At 34.7% G+C, this 15,717-nt stretch overlaps 1 protein-coding gene across 1 annotated transcript in view; it reads right to left on the reverse strand.

Moving 5' to 3' along the window:
* Positions 1 to 12,378, reverse strand: part of Mat89Ba (nucleolar protein 6 Mat89Ba) — a 466,793-nt gene extending 454,415 nt beyond the window's left edge. The window contains exon 1 of the mRNA XM_089102007.1: positions 12,314 to 12,378. The gene's annotated coding sequence lies outside the window, so the exon portion shown is untranslated. The remainder of the gene's footprint in view (positions 1 to 12,313) is intronic.
* Positions 12,379 to 15,717: the final 3,339 nt, after the last annotated feature.

Below are 15,717 nucleotides of genomic sequence, written 5' to 3' on the forward strand. Positions count from 1 at the left end.
TTCGTTTGTTCATTTATTTAAAAATAAAAAGTTGATTGATTGATTGATTGATTGAATAAAATGGCTATATATAAATTTTAATTGGATGTGTTTGGGGAAAAGGTGGGCGTGAGAGGGGGGTTAGTTGCCCTCAAATCACTTTAGACTATTAAAAAGGGTACTAGCCCTTTGAATTTCAAATCGAATGACCCCTTTTTCAAGTTTCTACCACAAGGATTTCAATAAAAACCTTATATGCCCCAAGGGCATAGCTTATAATCTTTGCCCCTGGAGGATGTAGGAGAAGTTTTATCCTCAAAGGTATAATTTTCTGAACCTTAACCATCGTGGGAAGAAATGTCAATCTAGACATTTTTATTGGATGAGGTTAGATATACAATGGTCGTAGGAGGGGTGTTTGTTGCCTTCCATTCACTGCTGAACATTAAGACGGGAATAAGACATCTATATACCCAATCAAAGTAGCCATTGTTGAAGTTTCTACAACAACGCGTTCTATAAAAACCTTATATGCCCCCAGGGCATAACTTAAAACCCTTGCCCAAGGGTTGTGGGGGAGTGTCCTCCTCAAAAATATATTTTCTCTGGAAGTCAACTATGCTGAACAAAATGGCTATCTCAAAATTTTGATTGGATGTGTTGGGGGGAATGCGGGTCGGGGGGGGGGGGGGTAGTTGCCCTCCAATCACTTTCGACTATTAAAAAGGGCACTAGCCCTTTGAATTTCATCGAATGAGCCTTTTTTGAAGTTTCTGCGACAACGCCTTCTATAAAAACCTTATAAGCCTCCAGGGCATAACTTACAACCCTTGCCCCAAGGGTTGTGGGGGAGTGTCCTCATCAAAAACAGTTTTTCTATCTCGAAATCAACTACACTGAACAAAATGGCTATCTCAAAATTTTGATTGGATGTGTTTGGGGGAATGCAGGGCGTGGGGGGGGGGCTAGTTGTCCTCCAATCACTTTCGACAATTATAAAAGGCACTAGCCCTACGAATTTCCACTCGAATGAGCCTTTTTTGAATTTTCTACAACAACGCCTTCTATAAAAAGCCTTATATGCCCCTAGGGCATAACTTACAACCCTTGCCCTGAAGGTTGTGGGGGAGTATCCTCCTCAAAAACATAATTTCTGTCTGAAAATCAACTACGCTGAACAAAATGGCTATTTTAAAATTTTGATTGGATGTGTTTTTGGAAATGGTGGGCGTGGAAGGGGTGTTAGTTGCCTTCCAATCACTTTCGACTATTAAGAAGGGCACAAGCCACTCCAATTTCCAATTCAATGAGCCCTTTTCGAGGTTTCTACAACAACTTCTTCGATATGAAGTGCCCTGCTCTAAAGGAAAAAAATTATATGATACATTTTGCCAACATTGTTCTTATATGCCCCCAGGGCATAACTTAAAAGCATTGCCCCGAGGGTTGTGGGGGAGTGTCCTCCTCAAAAACATATTATCTATCTGGAAATCAATTACGCTGAACAAAATGGCTATCTCAAAATTTTGATTGGATGTGTTTGAGAGAATGATGGATGTGGGAGGGGGGCTAGTTGCCCTCCAGTCACTTGCGACTATTAAAAAGGGCACTATCCACTAGGATTTCCAATCAAATGAGCCCTTTTCGAAGTTTCTACGACAACTCCTTCGATACAAAGTGCCTGGGTACAGAGGAAAAAAGAAAACATTGTGCCAACAATGTTCTTATATGCCCTCAGGGCATAACTTAAAAGCCTTGCCCTGAGGGTTGTAGGGGAGTGTCCTCCTCAAAAACATACTTTCTATCTAAAAATCAACTACGCTGAACAAAATGGCTATCTCAAAATTTTGATTGGATGTGTTTGAGAGAATGATGGACGTGGGGGGGGCTAGTTGCCGTCCAATAACTTTCGACTATTAAAAAGGGCACTAGCCACTCCAATTTCCAATCAAATGAGCCCTTTTCGAAGTTTCTACGACAACTCCTTCGATACGAAGTGCCCTGCTGTAAAGGAAAAAAATAATATATGATACATTGTGCCAACATTGTTCTTATATGCCCTCAGGGCATAACTTAAAAGCATTGCCCCAAGGGTTGTAGGGGAGTGTCCTTTTCAAAAACATATTTTCTATCTAGAAATCAACTAAACTGAACAAATGGCTATCTCAAAATTTTGATTGGATGTGTTTGAGGGAATGATGGACGTGGGGGGGGGGGCTAGTTGCCCTCCAATCACTTTCGAATATTGAAAAGGGTACTAGCCACTCCAATTTCCAATCGAATAAGCGCTTTTCGAAGTTTCTACGACAACGCCTTCAATACAAAGTGCCTTGGTATGGAGGAAAAAAGAAAACATTGTGCCTACATTGTTCTTTACTTAGGCAGCACTATTGAGCTGCCTATGATGAACTAAGGTGCTATTCTTCTTCAGCTTATACAATTCTTCGGGATGAAAACTATTCTCAGATTTCATATCCAAAATGGACATTCCGCCAATTATTGATAAAAAAAAAGTCAGTAAAAATGACTGGCCAGTCAGTGATATCCCTCCCTCCCCTTGGACACATTTTGGCTAGTAGAGCCACTGCTATTGGGTGGGCTCACATGAAATTATATTACCAAAAATAATTAAAAATGTGCATGAATATAGGATGGAAGAAGAAAATCTGATTAATTGAAACTTGCTGCATATTATAAAGTATGAATTTCATCAATAGTATTTTCTTTAGTTTTGTATTTAGCCAAGGGCTATACCTGGGACCATCAGGGGCAGGAGGAATGTACTATCACAAATATGACTATGACTATCATAAACAGCATAAGATAAAAATCTAATGGAACTAATCTAGTTGTTTTCTTCAGAATAGTCACCCTTATCCATTGGTAACCAGTATTCTAGGCCCAAAAAATAACAACAGGGTAGAGATAGCCTAGTGGCTTGATAACCTAACCAGGGTATACTTTAAGTCTGGTTTTTGCTCTTCAAAGTTCTATTCACCTAATACAGCTGCTTTTTCAGATAGCAGGAAGCCCCTCAAAGAGACCTTTACCTCAGACTTTTCTCCATTATTATCTAGCAGTAAAAATTGGGCAGATACATACTCTCTCCTTCCTAAAACCACACTGTGCTTTGTAGAGTTCTCTAGTTAAAGTGTTTAATATATGTTTCTTTGTTTATTATGTTACTTATATTATATTTATTTTGTAGGTACTTGGGTCACAATAGATGCTTAATGCTTATTTTTTCTGACGCTTGCTTGTTTAATGCTTGATAGAATACTCTACATGGTGTCAAGAGTATAAGAAATACAGTATGGAACATGGAGCTTGCCAATCTATAGACTGTGATGCAACAAACTTGAAAGTTGCATAGTCACACTTCAAGCAACATACTGAACTCATTTTCACAGGACCACAGAGTGGAAAAGATGATGCAGTGAAATGTTCATATTTATTGATATGGGCTGGTCAGAAAGGCAGAGACATTTTCAATACATGGACATGTATTCACAGCAACTACATGCTGTGAAGTAGTTGAAAAGGTGACTGAGCCAACAGATTGGGTCAACTCAGTTGTCATTGTGAAGAAGACCAATGGTAATATCCACATTTGCCTAGATCCTGTGGAACTGAATATATGGATACAAAGGCCACATTATCCAATACCCAACATTTGACAATATTGCCAACAAATGTAATGGGGCCCAAAATCCATTCAAGTTGGATGCTAGAAATGGGTATTGGTCAATCGTTCTTGATGATGCCTCATCAGAGCTTACAACATTCAATATAATGTTTAGAAGATTCGAATAGAGAAGATACCCATTTGGAATAATTTCTGCTCAGAATGAATATCAACATCAAATAGAGGAGTCTTTGAAGGATTAGTTATGAGTCAAATAGTAAATGACATAGCAGGTGTAGGAACAAGCAACAAAAATAAATACATATTCAATGCAAAAGTTATACCATACTTTGGGCATCTGCTTACCACTGAGGGAGCAAAGCCAGATCCCAAAAAGACCAGAGGAATTGCTGTTTTCCCTGAACCAAAAAACAAAGAAGGGGGGTTTTACTCAGATTTTTTTTCAAGCAGGGTTTTACACAAAAAAAAACTGTTTATATCCATTTTTACAAGTGAGACAAACATTTGGGGGGGGGGGGTGAGTTCAAACCCCCTACCCCCTCCAAGGTACAACCTTGGCCAGAACACAAAAACGAATGCCCAACTAAAATTCAGCAGTACTGGAACTATAGGAATAAACTAGCATGTGCAAAGAAATCATGGCCTGTCTTCACATACCTCAGCTAGGCATTGTCAAAACAAAACAATGTGCACACTCATGTGTTTTTTGGCCAAACATCCCTGCTGACATCACTGGATGTGAAATATGTCAACAGTTTAGGGCAAGCCAGCAAAAGGAACCCCTCCAGAACTCAGACAAAAAAAAATGAAGTTGGGAGATCTGGCTTTTGCTCAGTTACCTGGATTTCCATGGTGGCCAATAAGGATACTTAGTGTTCTTAGTCCTGGAAAGAAATTTCTAGTGTTCAAGTACGGGGATTGTAAAACAGCAACTGTTACAATTGAAAATATAATGGACTTTGAAACTAATAAACAGGCATGCACTGCTAGTAAACATGCATCCATCAAAAAAGCAATAGCTGACCTGAATAAAAATCCAAACTCTTACATGGAAACTGCTGCTAGCCTTGGAATTGAGAAGGAAGTCTGGCTTTAGATTTCTGAACTGAGAGCAGAGATTTTGCAGGCTAATGACTCAATTAGTGATATTGTTAAGAAAAATATAGCAAAGGAGCTCGGTAAGGTCAAACTCTCACCAGATGACCTTGAGAAAATAACACAAACTGTTTATTCATCCGTTATGTTGGAACTTAAAAGTAGCCATGAAAAATTAGTGGACCAAATTGGAGTGCTGGAGTCTAAAGTCGATTTCTAAGCACAAGCATTATCAAACCTGCAGTATGACTTCAATGAAATGCAACACGCTAGTAAGTCTTCCTACGTAGTTATTTACCACCTACCTGGTCTGAATGAAACAACAAGGCATCCCATAAATAATGTGTTAGACTAAATAACAAACAAACTAGGTCTACAATCAGTGTCCAAGTCTGACATTGTGGATGTTAATATTTTGGGAAAGCCCAGTAGTAGCAGAACCCCCCCAGTTGAAGTCGGATTTAAAAGCCCAGCAATTGCAAGAGAAGTATTGAAAAATTGGAGCAAGCTGAAAGGATCAAAATGTTTTGTAAGTGAAAACCTTACTTGTCCTAGACAGGAAGTTCTAAATGTAGTGGGTATGAAAGGAAGTTCTAAATGTAGGGATGTAGTGGGTATGAGAAATGCTTGGTCAGTGCAGGGCCGTTTCTTTGCAAAGTCTGGCGATCCAGTAGTTAGAATTAAGGACCTATCAGAAGTTGTCTTACTGAGCTGTCTTCAAGAAGCCAGGGTTCTGGCTAACAGACAAGAGAGTGACTAAACTGCTTTGGTGACAGTAAGGTGAGCTTTTTGTTTTAAAATGTCTCTGCTGACTCATAGAATATCGATCTTGCAGGAAATTACTTTAATTTAGCTAATGTATGTGAACGAGGCCTTTGTGAACGTGATGGTGGGAATGAAAAAGTGAGTTTAGACCTGAATATTCCGGTTTCTAAGTATATTGATCCCTGAGACCTGAGGCAAATTAAATCATCGAGTGATTTTATCATAGCCACATATAATTATCAGGGGCTTGAAACTGTGTTTGATACACTACTTACCACAGTTAATGAAAGTAATCTTTGTTTTGATGTAATATCACTAACTGAGACTTTCTTAAGTGAAATTTCGACTTTAAGTTTGTATTCACTAGGAGGTTATTCTTTTTATTATAAAAATAGAACGCAGATGCGGAAAGGTGGATTAGGAATTTATGTGTGGAATGAATTTTCTATAACTGTAGAAGATACTTTAGGTGTCTGGGTTGAAGGTGGGTTTGAGTCTTTTGTTGTTAATGTAAAAAAGTATGATGTTGAAATTTTGATTGCTATTATTTACAGGACACCTAGTTCTAACCCCACGAAAACGTCTCAGCATTTTGAGAATCTTTGTCAGAATTTAGGGTCATGTAAAAAGTTGTGTATGCTAATGAAAGATTTCAACCATAATTTATTGAAGCTAGGAAATAATATGAATGCGAAATTTTTAACAACTATGATATAATTTAGTTTTTTCCTGTCAATTAACATCCCCACACAAATTAGAGAATGCACAGCCACACTTATTGATAGCATATTAATTAGTGAAGATATTTGTGACCAGCTCAAATCATCAAATGTGCTAATTGCGCCAGGTTTGGATTGTCTCCTTGCATTTGTCAGTTTCATTTAGTGATTTATTATCATATCGAAATTACCAGCATAAAATTGAAGATAAAATATTTGTTTTCAATGAACCAAATTTAAATAAATGAAAAGATCATTTAAGAAAACTAGAATGGAGCAATGTTTTGAGTCAGAATGACCCTGAAGTAGGTTATGTTTTGTTTATTGATAAGATTCGTGAAGGATTGCACAAGTGTTGTAAGATTGAAGAACCACATGAGAATAGATCAAGAAAGAAAAATAATTTTAGACCTCTGTGGTTAACAAAGGAATTACAAAACATGATAAAATTAAGAAACAAGCTTTATACTAGAATGTTGAAGAAACCATCAAATGAAAATCGAGATATTTATGTTAGTTATCGAAATGTTGTCAATAAGAAAAAACGAAATGTTAAGAAGAATTATTTTTTTAATGCCTTTGAACTTGCAAAGAATAATGTATCTTCAACATGGAAAATTATTAATTGAATTTTGAGGCCAAATAAACATAAAGAGATAGGTTAACCCGGATGGGGATAGTTAACCCGGATGGGGAAATAATAGGAAATTATCAATCTATAGCTGATAGTTTTTGTAAATTTTTTACTGAAATTAGTCAAAATATTTCATCACTATTTGATAATGATATTGACATAGAAGACGGAAGTAAAATTTCTTCAAATTTTGATAATGATGGAAGCATTTTTTTTTTAACTGGTTTCCACAAATGATTTGGAGAAGATAATGAATTCTTTGGGATCATCAGAGACTCCTGGAATTGATCACATGCTGAAACAGGTTCTAAAACATGTTTTGCCAGTGAAATCTCATTTTTTGATTTTTTTTAAAATCAATTTGTCTTTTCAAAAGGGAGTTGTTCCAAAAGGTCTAAAGAAAAGCCATATTATACCTTTATATTAGTATGGAAATAAGGAAGAGATAATAATTACGCCCTGTTTCAATTTTACCAATTATTTCAAAGAAAAGCCATATTATACCTTTATATTAGTATGGAAATAAGGAAGAGATAAATAATTATGCCCTGTTTCAATTTTACCAATTATTTCAAAGATTTTTGAAAAAATAATGCATGATAAAATAAGTAAATTTGTGGAAGAAAATGAAATAATACCACCTAGCCAATATGGATTTCAGAAAGGGCATTTACAGATCATGTGATTACCCATTTTATTTGTAAAGTGAAATATTTTCTAGATACGGGTTTTCATGCCTCAGCTTTATTTATTTACCTGTCAAAAGCATTTGATACAGCAAACCATAATCTTTTAGTTAGAAAGTTAAAGAATTATAAATTTCCACCAATGGATTGTTAGTTGGATTGAGTCATATCTATTAGATAGGTCACAGGTCATTATAGTTGGACCAAAAAGATCACAAGAGCACCTTACAGTTGGACCAACTTACAGAATTCCACAGGGGTCGATTTTAGGGACATTCCTTTACCTCATTTATACCACAGATATAGGAATTTTTATGAAAGATTGTTTGACAATATCATTCGCAGATGATACAGTTTTATTATTCCGAGCTTTAAGTGTTGAAACCCTTTTTAAGACCATGGAGAGCGTGTTGAATGATCTAATAAAATATACAAGGAGTAACCGTTTATTGATTAATATTAAAAAAACAAATTACGTGATTTTTTCTACTATTAAAAAGGTGAACACTGAACTATCTTTAACAGCCAATGGACATTTAATATATAAGGTTTCAAAATTTAAATACTTAGGGGTAATCATTGATGAATTATTGTCATGGAAAGAACATGTAAATTCAATATCTATAAAAATTGAAAGAGGAGTTGGGATTTTGCATAGATTAAAAAATTCCTTCCCCGAAAAGTTTTGCGAACCCTTAATTTTACTCTTGTTTATCCTTATATCCACTATAGTATTTACGTTTGGGCTAATTCTTTTTTTTTATAATTTAAAGAGAAATAAAATATTACAAAAGAGAGCTGGAAATTTGACTTATTTTAATAGACTTAATACTAAATAAGTGTTTCTTAAATCTCAGTCGCTAACAACGAGAAAAATTTGTCAGCTCCAAACTACTGTTTTCATGTATAAATACTTGAATAATCTAGCACCCCCAGGACTAACACAACTTGTACTTTTTCATTTATCATCATATTATCATGCTTATCCAACGTCATCATCTACACATTTTTCTCTTATCTCAGATATTTGTCACATGCAAAGAGCAGCTTTTTCTATCAAATACGTTAGGAACAGTATTCTGCTGGAAATAAAAGATTCTGTTTCAGTTCTGTAATTTAAATATAATTATAAGAAACATCTTCTTTCTACTAGTACAAATAAATAGTTTTTAGGAGGAATCTCTTTTTTATGTAGTGTTCAGTGCCTTTTTTTTCAAAGTTTGTTTGTTTGTCAATTTGTTGCTTGTCAATAATTAGTGATAGTATTTGTATGAATATTCAAGTTCTTCAGGGATTACATTTAGGCCCTAGAGATCATTGATCAGTCTTTTTTTTTTCTTTTCAAAGTTTGTTTGTTTGTCAATTTGTTGTTTTCAATAATTAGTGATGGTATTTGTATGAATATTTGAGTTCCAAGGGATTTGAGTTCCAAGGGATCAATGATCCCAAGGGATCATTGATCAGTCCCTGGAGTTGTGTTTTATTTGTGTTTATATTGAATAAAGTCAAGCTTCAAAGTTCAAGTTGAGTATCAATGGGAGCATGTGGGTACTGACTTACTGTTCTGGGAAGGAAGGAGTTATTTGGTAACTACCAACTACTGCAGCCAATACATCAAAGTTGATAAACTAGACAGTACCAGCTCAGGGAGCATTATTACTAAGCTGAAGAGCCAATTTGCCCAACACAGGATCCCAAGAATACTTATATCTGACAACAGCCCCCATTTTGCAGCAGACAACTTCAGAAGATTTACAGAACAATAGAGAATCACATACCACATGTCCAGCTCCAAATACCCTCAGTGAAAAGGCAGTTTAAACAGTCAAGAGGCTCATGTCTAAGGCCTTAGCTGACAAATCAGATACAACCTCTACTAGAATATTGTAACACTCCTATAGACAACTTAGCATCCCCATCACAACTTCTGATGAGCAGACAGCAAAGATCAGTAATGTCCTCAATAGAAACTAGCTTTATGCCCAAAGCTGTGCCTATAGGCTACAGAAGTACAAAGAGGCTAGGCAAAAGCAGCAAGAAAGAGTCATATGGCAGGGGCACACACCCAATCAAGCCATTAACACCAGGTCAAGCAGTATGGCTCAATAAAATGGACAATCAAACAAAAGATAGATCAAAACCACAGTAACCCATATATACAATGAGTTGAGCAACTGTTCAGTGACTGTAGAGACAGAAGATGGAGCCAAAAAAGGCCAGCCCATCCAGCATTACCAATCTAAATTGTAGCCTGCTGGAAAGATCTTTCAAGACACCAAGAGCAAATCAACACCCAAGTGATCAGGAAACTCAGAACACACCATCTTATTCCAAAGCCAAAACTACAGTGCTCCTACCACAAATGTCCTTGAAGACAACTAGATCAGGGAGGATCTTAAAGGTACCAGCTATATTAGATCTATAGCCTGGACCATCCCTTAAGACTGTTCAAAGAACAAGAAGGTCAAAAGAAGGTAGATGTAGAGTTTTCTATTTAAAATGTTTGATATATGTTTCTTATTTATTATGTTGCTTATATTATATTTATTTTGTAGGTGCTTGGATTGCAATAGATGCTTAATGCTTATCTTTTCTTATGCTTCTTTAATGCTTACCCTTTAATGCTTAACAGAGTACTCTGCATGCTTCTCATACAACAGTAAAGTTTAAGAACAGTGGCTCTCTAGAACAAGATATGCTAGAAAAAAAAAACAGAGGGGCATTTTCAGGTTGCTTATTTCTGTGGTTTTGATTGCATTTTTAACAATTTGTCCCCATCCCCTCAATGTTCTTACATAGCTCTAGGCTATATAAAAAACTAACATAAAAAACAATAAAATTCTTAATTTTAAAGATGCAGCATATTCACATTAATTAGATCATCATGTTTACTTCTACTATTATTCACATCTTTATCTCATTTAGCATAAGTATTTCTGTTTATCAAACATACAGCAATCTTACTTAGCCTAAATTAAATACCTTTATGCCCAAACAGAGTAACCAGTTTTGTGATAGATAAATCAATAGAAAGAGCAACAAAAAAAATATATTATTATATGTACCCATTGGGGGGGGGGCACATTGTTAGGGTAACAACAATTATTTCAAAATAAAGCATCCAATTATAATCTTTTTTTTCTATATAGCCTAAGGCTATATACAGGGCAGGGCATGAAATGTCAAAAACACAACAAAACCCAGTTAATATTTACCAAATCATATTATTGAGTAACAACTAAAGTGAATATACCATTTGATGCCTTTTTGATACTGATTACAAATATAATCATTTCTATCAGAAATGAATTTTTAGCCTCCCCCCCTAACCTAACCCCCACCCCCAAATGTGCAAATATATATCCTGAATTTGACATACATAGGGGAGGGGGGCTAAAATTCATTTCCAATAGAAATTATTATTATATTTGTAATCAGCATAAAAAAAAGGGGTAAAGTTCTACAAAATCATATTTTTGAGTTAGGACAAAAGTGAATACACCATTCAATGCCTTTTTTTATGCTGATTACAAATATAATAAGCATTTCTATCGTAAATGAATTTCAGCCCCCCCTATAAAGGTCCAGAAAGGGTTAGGTTTGTAAAATCAGATATAGGGGGGGGGGGGCTGAAGACAAATTCAGATATAAAAGCACCATTAACTTTTAAAAAGCATAAAAAAGGCAAAGAATAGTTTATTAAATTTAGTAATAAAAAAAAAAAATTATTTGGTATAACTTTACCAAAAAAGGCATTGAACGGTATATTCACTTTAGTTGTAACTGAATAATACAATTTGGCAAATATTTACCCAAAGCCCTAAAAATAAGCATAGGCTAGCCTAAAATTATCAATCTAAAGAGGTCCCTCTTTTTGTTCTAGCATGTCACCTGTTGCAGAGCTACTATTTTAACCTTAAAACTTAACTACAGCTTCTGTTAGTCTAATAATTATCATCAAGCTAAATAATTTTCTTCCTAGGCCTAGAGGAATCAAGCTAATGCCTCTATAATCTATAAGCTTGCCTTGATGTTCTTCAAGCCTTCCCTGTTGACATTATACTATTGGATTTGGCAAAGTCTGCTATAAAAGACTTCAAATCAAGCTCTAAGCTATTGGGGTAACTGAGGATGTGGTAGAGTGGGTGAAGCAATTTCTAAAAGATGGTTAAAATATTTGGAAAGGATGGAAGGACATTTGTCTCTGAGGTGGCTACTGCTGGGAGTGGTGTGCCCTAGGGCAAAGTATTGAGTCTTCTCTATTCAATCCCCTCAAAACTCTAAACTTGCCCCCTCAAAACTCTAAACAATCCCTTCAAAACTCAAAACTCTTGAACTTGTGGTCAACCTCACAAGCTTTTCCAGAAACAAGCAAATAACAGACTAAGGAAGACATTCTTTTCAAATAGAGTTGTCAGCTTGTAGAAATCCCTTAGTGAAAAACAGTGACAGTGCCTACCAGCATGAATGCATTCAATTCAGTGGACAGGCCTAGGCAGTTGTTCAATAAGCCATGAACAACAGATTGGGACCTGACAGAGGACTAATTACCATCACTGAAGCTGGCAGACACAGGATTTATCCTATTGCTGACAAGTAGCCTAGCCTACAATTTAAGGTAGGATAGTCTAGGCTATTGTTCTTAAACCTAACTTAGGCTAATATTCATTACTACTTAATTTAAGACCTATCTCACTATTTCAAACTGCTTTCCATAGACTTCCCTGATCCGCATGTCTCTAATTAAAAGCATAAGATAAATTTCATTTAGTCAATTCTCCTAGGCTACCTGATTCCAGAAGTGGCTACGCGTGATGAAATTCAAATATGTTCGCCAGGGAAAGCGTTGCCGGTGTTTCAATTTTGACCGGCTTTCTGATCCAATTGTGTGCAAAAGCCCATGCAGTGCTATCTAGGAACTAACTTGAAAAGTTGCCGCTCCTGTCGCTTTGTGACACTTGTGGTGAGTTCGATTCAATCCATTTCATCGGCATCTGAGAAGAATTCTAGGACTAAGCTTGAGTGAATAAGCTCAAGCTATTTCGGCAACCCGAAATAGCCTGAAACAAGAAATGTGCATCCTGTAAATTTTTTGAGGATGGGTTTAGGTAAAATTTTGTGAATCTGTTCCCTAAGCCGATTGTTAGCGTTAATTTTTTGAAATCGTTAAAAAAAAATCTGGGTGTTAAGTTGTGCTGGAATATAGAAAAATACATGGCTAATAGTTTGATTAGAAAATAAATATATCCTCTTATCAGGTGGGTTCATAACACTACTAAAGCTCATATTCTAGCTGATTCAGTTTGAACACTTTGGTACTTTGACACATAGAAACGAACTCTCATTATTCGTTCTACTTAAGTTCTTGGGCGTATCTACTATCAGAAAGAACTTAATTTTTCTGGTCAATTTAGTCAGCTAACGGGCCATCTAATCTCTTGTTTCTTCCTCTTGATCAGTTTTCTGAGATTCTGACATTTCTCTTCCACTGTTTTTCTACTTTGAGTGTAATACTCTCTTAAATAGTGTTGGCCATCTTGGAGACGATTCGTTTGGCACCGAAAAGACCTTTTAAGGTAGTGAAACGGAGACAACTCCTAATGCTGGTTTCGTGAAGGGGGACAGCTGAAGAAGCTTTTAGAGACTACACAAAAGGATAGGAATATGTCATTAAATTGGATTTTGAAAATGAACTGGAATTAAATATTTAAAATGACAGTTTCAATCTTTTTCTTACTGAATTCTCATAAAATTTGGATCCAATCATGTGAGCATTAAATGCTGCACAAACCAAGACGTAAATCGCGAATTTAAACACCACAGCTAAACAGGAATCAAATACTTTAAATGACAGTTTCAACCTATTCTTATAGAATTCTCATAAAATTTATATCTAATCTAGTGAGCATTAAATACTGCACAAAAGACTAGATGAAAATCACAAATTTCAATATCAAAACTGAACCAGAACCAAATATTTAAAATGACAGTTTGAATCAAATATTTAAAATGACAGTTTCAATCTTTTCTTACAGTTCTCATCAAATATATATCTAATCTAGTGAGCAATAAATGCTGAACAAAACACTAGATAAAATGAAAATTTTCAATATTAAAGCTGAACCAGAATCAAATAATTAAAATGACATTTTTTTATAGAATTCTCATCAAATTTACATCTATCTATCAAAGCATTAATGTTGCACAAAACACTAGATAAAAATTACGAATTTCAATATCAAAGCTGAACCGGAATCAAATATTTAAAATGACAGCTTGAACCTTTTCTTAAAGAATTCTCATCAAAATTACATTTAATCATCAAAGCATTAAATGCTGCACAAAACACTAGATAAAAATCACGAATTTTAATACCAAAGCTGAACCGGAATCAAATATTTAAAATGACATGTCTAACCTTTTCTTATAGAATTCTCATCAAATTTACATCTATTTATCAAAGCATTAAATGCTGCAAAAAACATTAGATAAAAACCACAAATTTCAATACCAAAGCTGAACCGGAATCAAATATTTAAAATGACAGCTTCAACCTTTTCTTATAGAATTCTCATCAAATTTACATCTATTTATCAAAGCATTAAATGTTGCACAAAACACTAGATAAAATTACGAATTTCAATATCAAAGCTGAACCGGAATCAAATATTTAAAATGACAGCTTGAACCTTTTCTTAAAGAATTCTCATCAAAATTACATTTAATCATCAAAGCATTAAATGCTGCACAAAACACTAGATAAAAATCACGAATTTTAATACCAAAGCTGAACCGGAATCAAATATTTAAAATGACATGTCTAACCTTTTCTTATAGAATTCTCATCAAATTTACATCTATTTATCAAAGCATTAAATGCTGCAAAAAACATTAGATAAAAACCACAAATTTCAATACCAAAGCTGAACCGGAATCAAATATTTAAAATGACAGCTTCAACCTTTTCTTATAGAATTCTCATCAAATTTACATCTATTTATCAAAGCATTAAATGTTGCACAAAACACTAGATAAAATTACGAATTTCAATATCAAAGCTGAACCGGAATCAAATATTTAAAATGAAAGCTTGAACCTTTTCTTAAAGAATTCTCATCAAAATTACATTTAATCATCAAAGCATTAAATGCTGCACAAAACACTAGATAAAAATCACGAATTTTAATACCAAAGCTGAACCGGAATCAAATATTTAAAATGACATGTCTAACCTTTTCTTATAGAATTCTCATCAAATTTACATCTATTTATCAAAGCATTAAATGCTGCACAAAACACTATATAAAAACCACAAATTTCAATACCAAGGCTGAACCAGAATCAAATATTTAAAATGACAGCTTCAACCTTTTCTTATAGAATTCTCATCAAATTTACATCTATTTATCAAAGCATTAAATGCTGCACAAAATTCTAGATAAAATCACGAATTTTAATATCAAAGCTGAACCGGAATCAAATATTTAAAATGACATCTACAACCATTTCTTATAGAATTCTCATCAAATTTACATTTAATCATCAAAGCATAACATGCTGCAAAAAACACCAGATAAAAATAACGAATTAAACTTCAATATTCCGAAACATATTTTTCAAATAAAAAGGATGAAATCCTTTTAGCCTTTTCAAACCAAATTTAGAAGATACACAACTAACTATATAATCTAGTTCTGAGAATTGGAGAGGACACAAAACGTTGAAAATAAATCCTAAATTGTGATTTCAAACGAGAAATCAAATATTCAAAATGGCATGAGAGGAAAAAGAATACACCTTGAATGCCACTCGACCTTCAATTTTGTAAAATAAATTCCATTGCAATAAAATAAATTGAAAAATCATTTCTAAACTAGTTCAAAATTGAAAACGAATGTCGGTAAGCCACTATTATCATGCGTTTACCACAGAATTGTACGATAACAATCTTCGCAGCAACCTCAAAAATATTTCTGACGAAATTTCAGGAGGATCCTTGATTGTCGGAGAGCCTAAGTTTCCTCACCTGAAAGTTGACAGCACCCCGAAAATTTGCGACAATAAAATGACTGAAGCTCACTGCCATCGCCTTGAACTGCAGCAGTTTTCGTGTCAGTACCGATTTTTCATCAAAAATGTGTTTTTAGGTAGCACGACCTCAGACTAAAGCAATAGACAATCCTTAATAATTCC

Source organism: Artemia sp. Qi Xiang Cuo, chromosome 16 (assembly GCF_049724085.1).
Source record: "Artemia sp. Qi Xiang Cuo chromosome 16, ASM4972408v1, whole genome shotgun sequence".
Classification (NCBI taxonomy): domain Eukaryota; kingdom Metazoa; phylum Arthropoda; class Branchiopoda; order Anostraca; family Artemiidae; genus Artemia; species Artemia sp. Qi Xiang Cuo.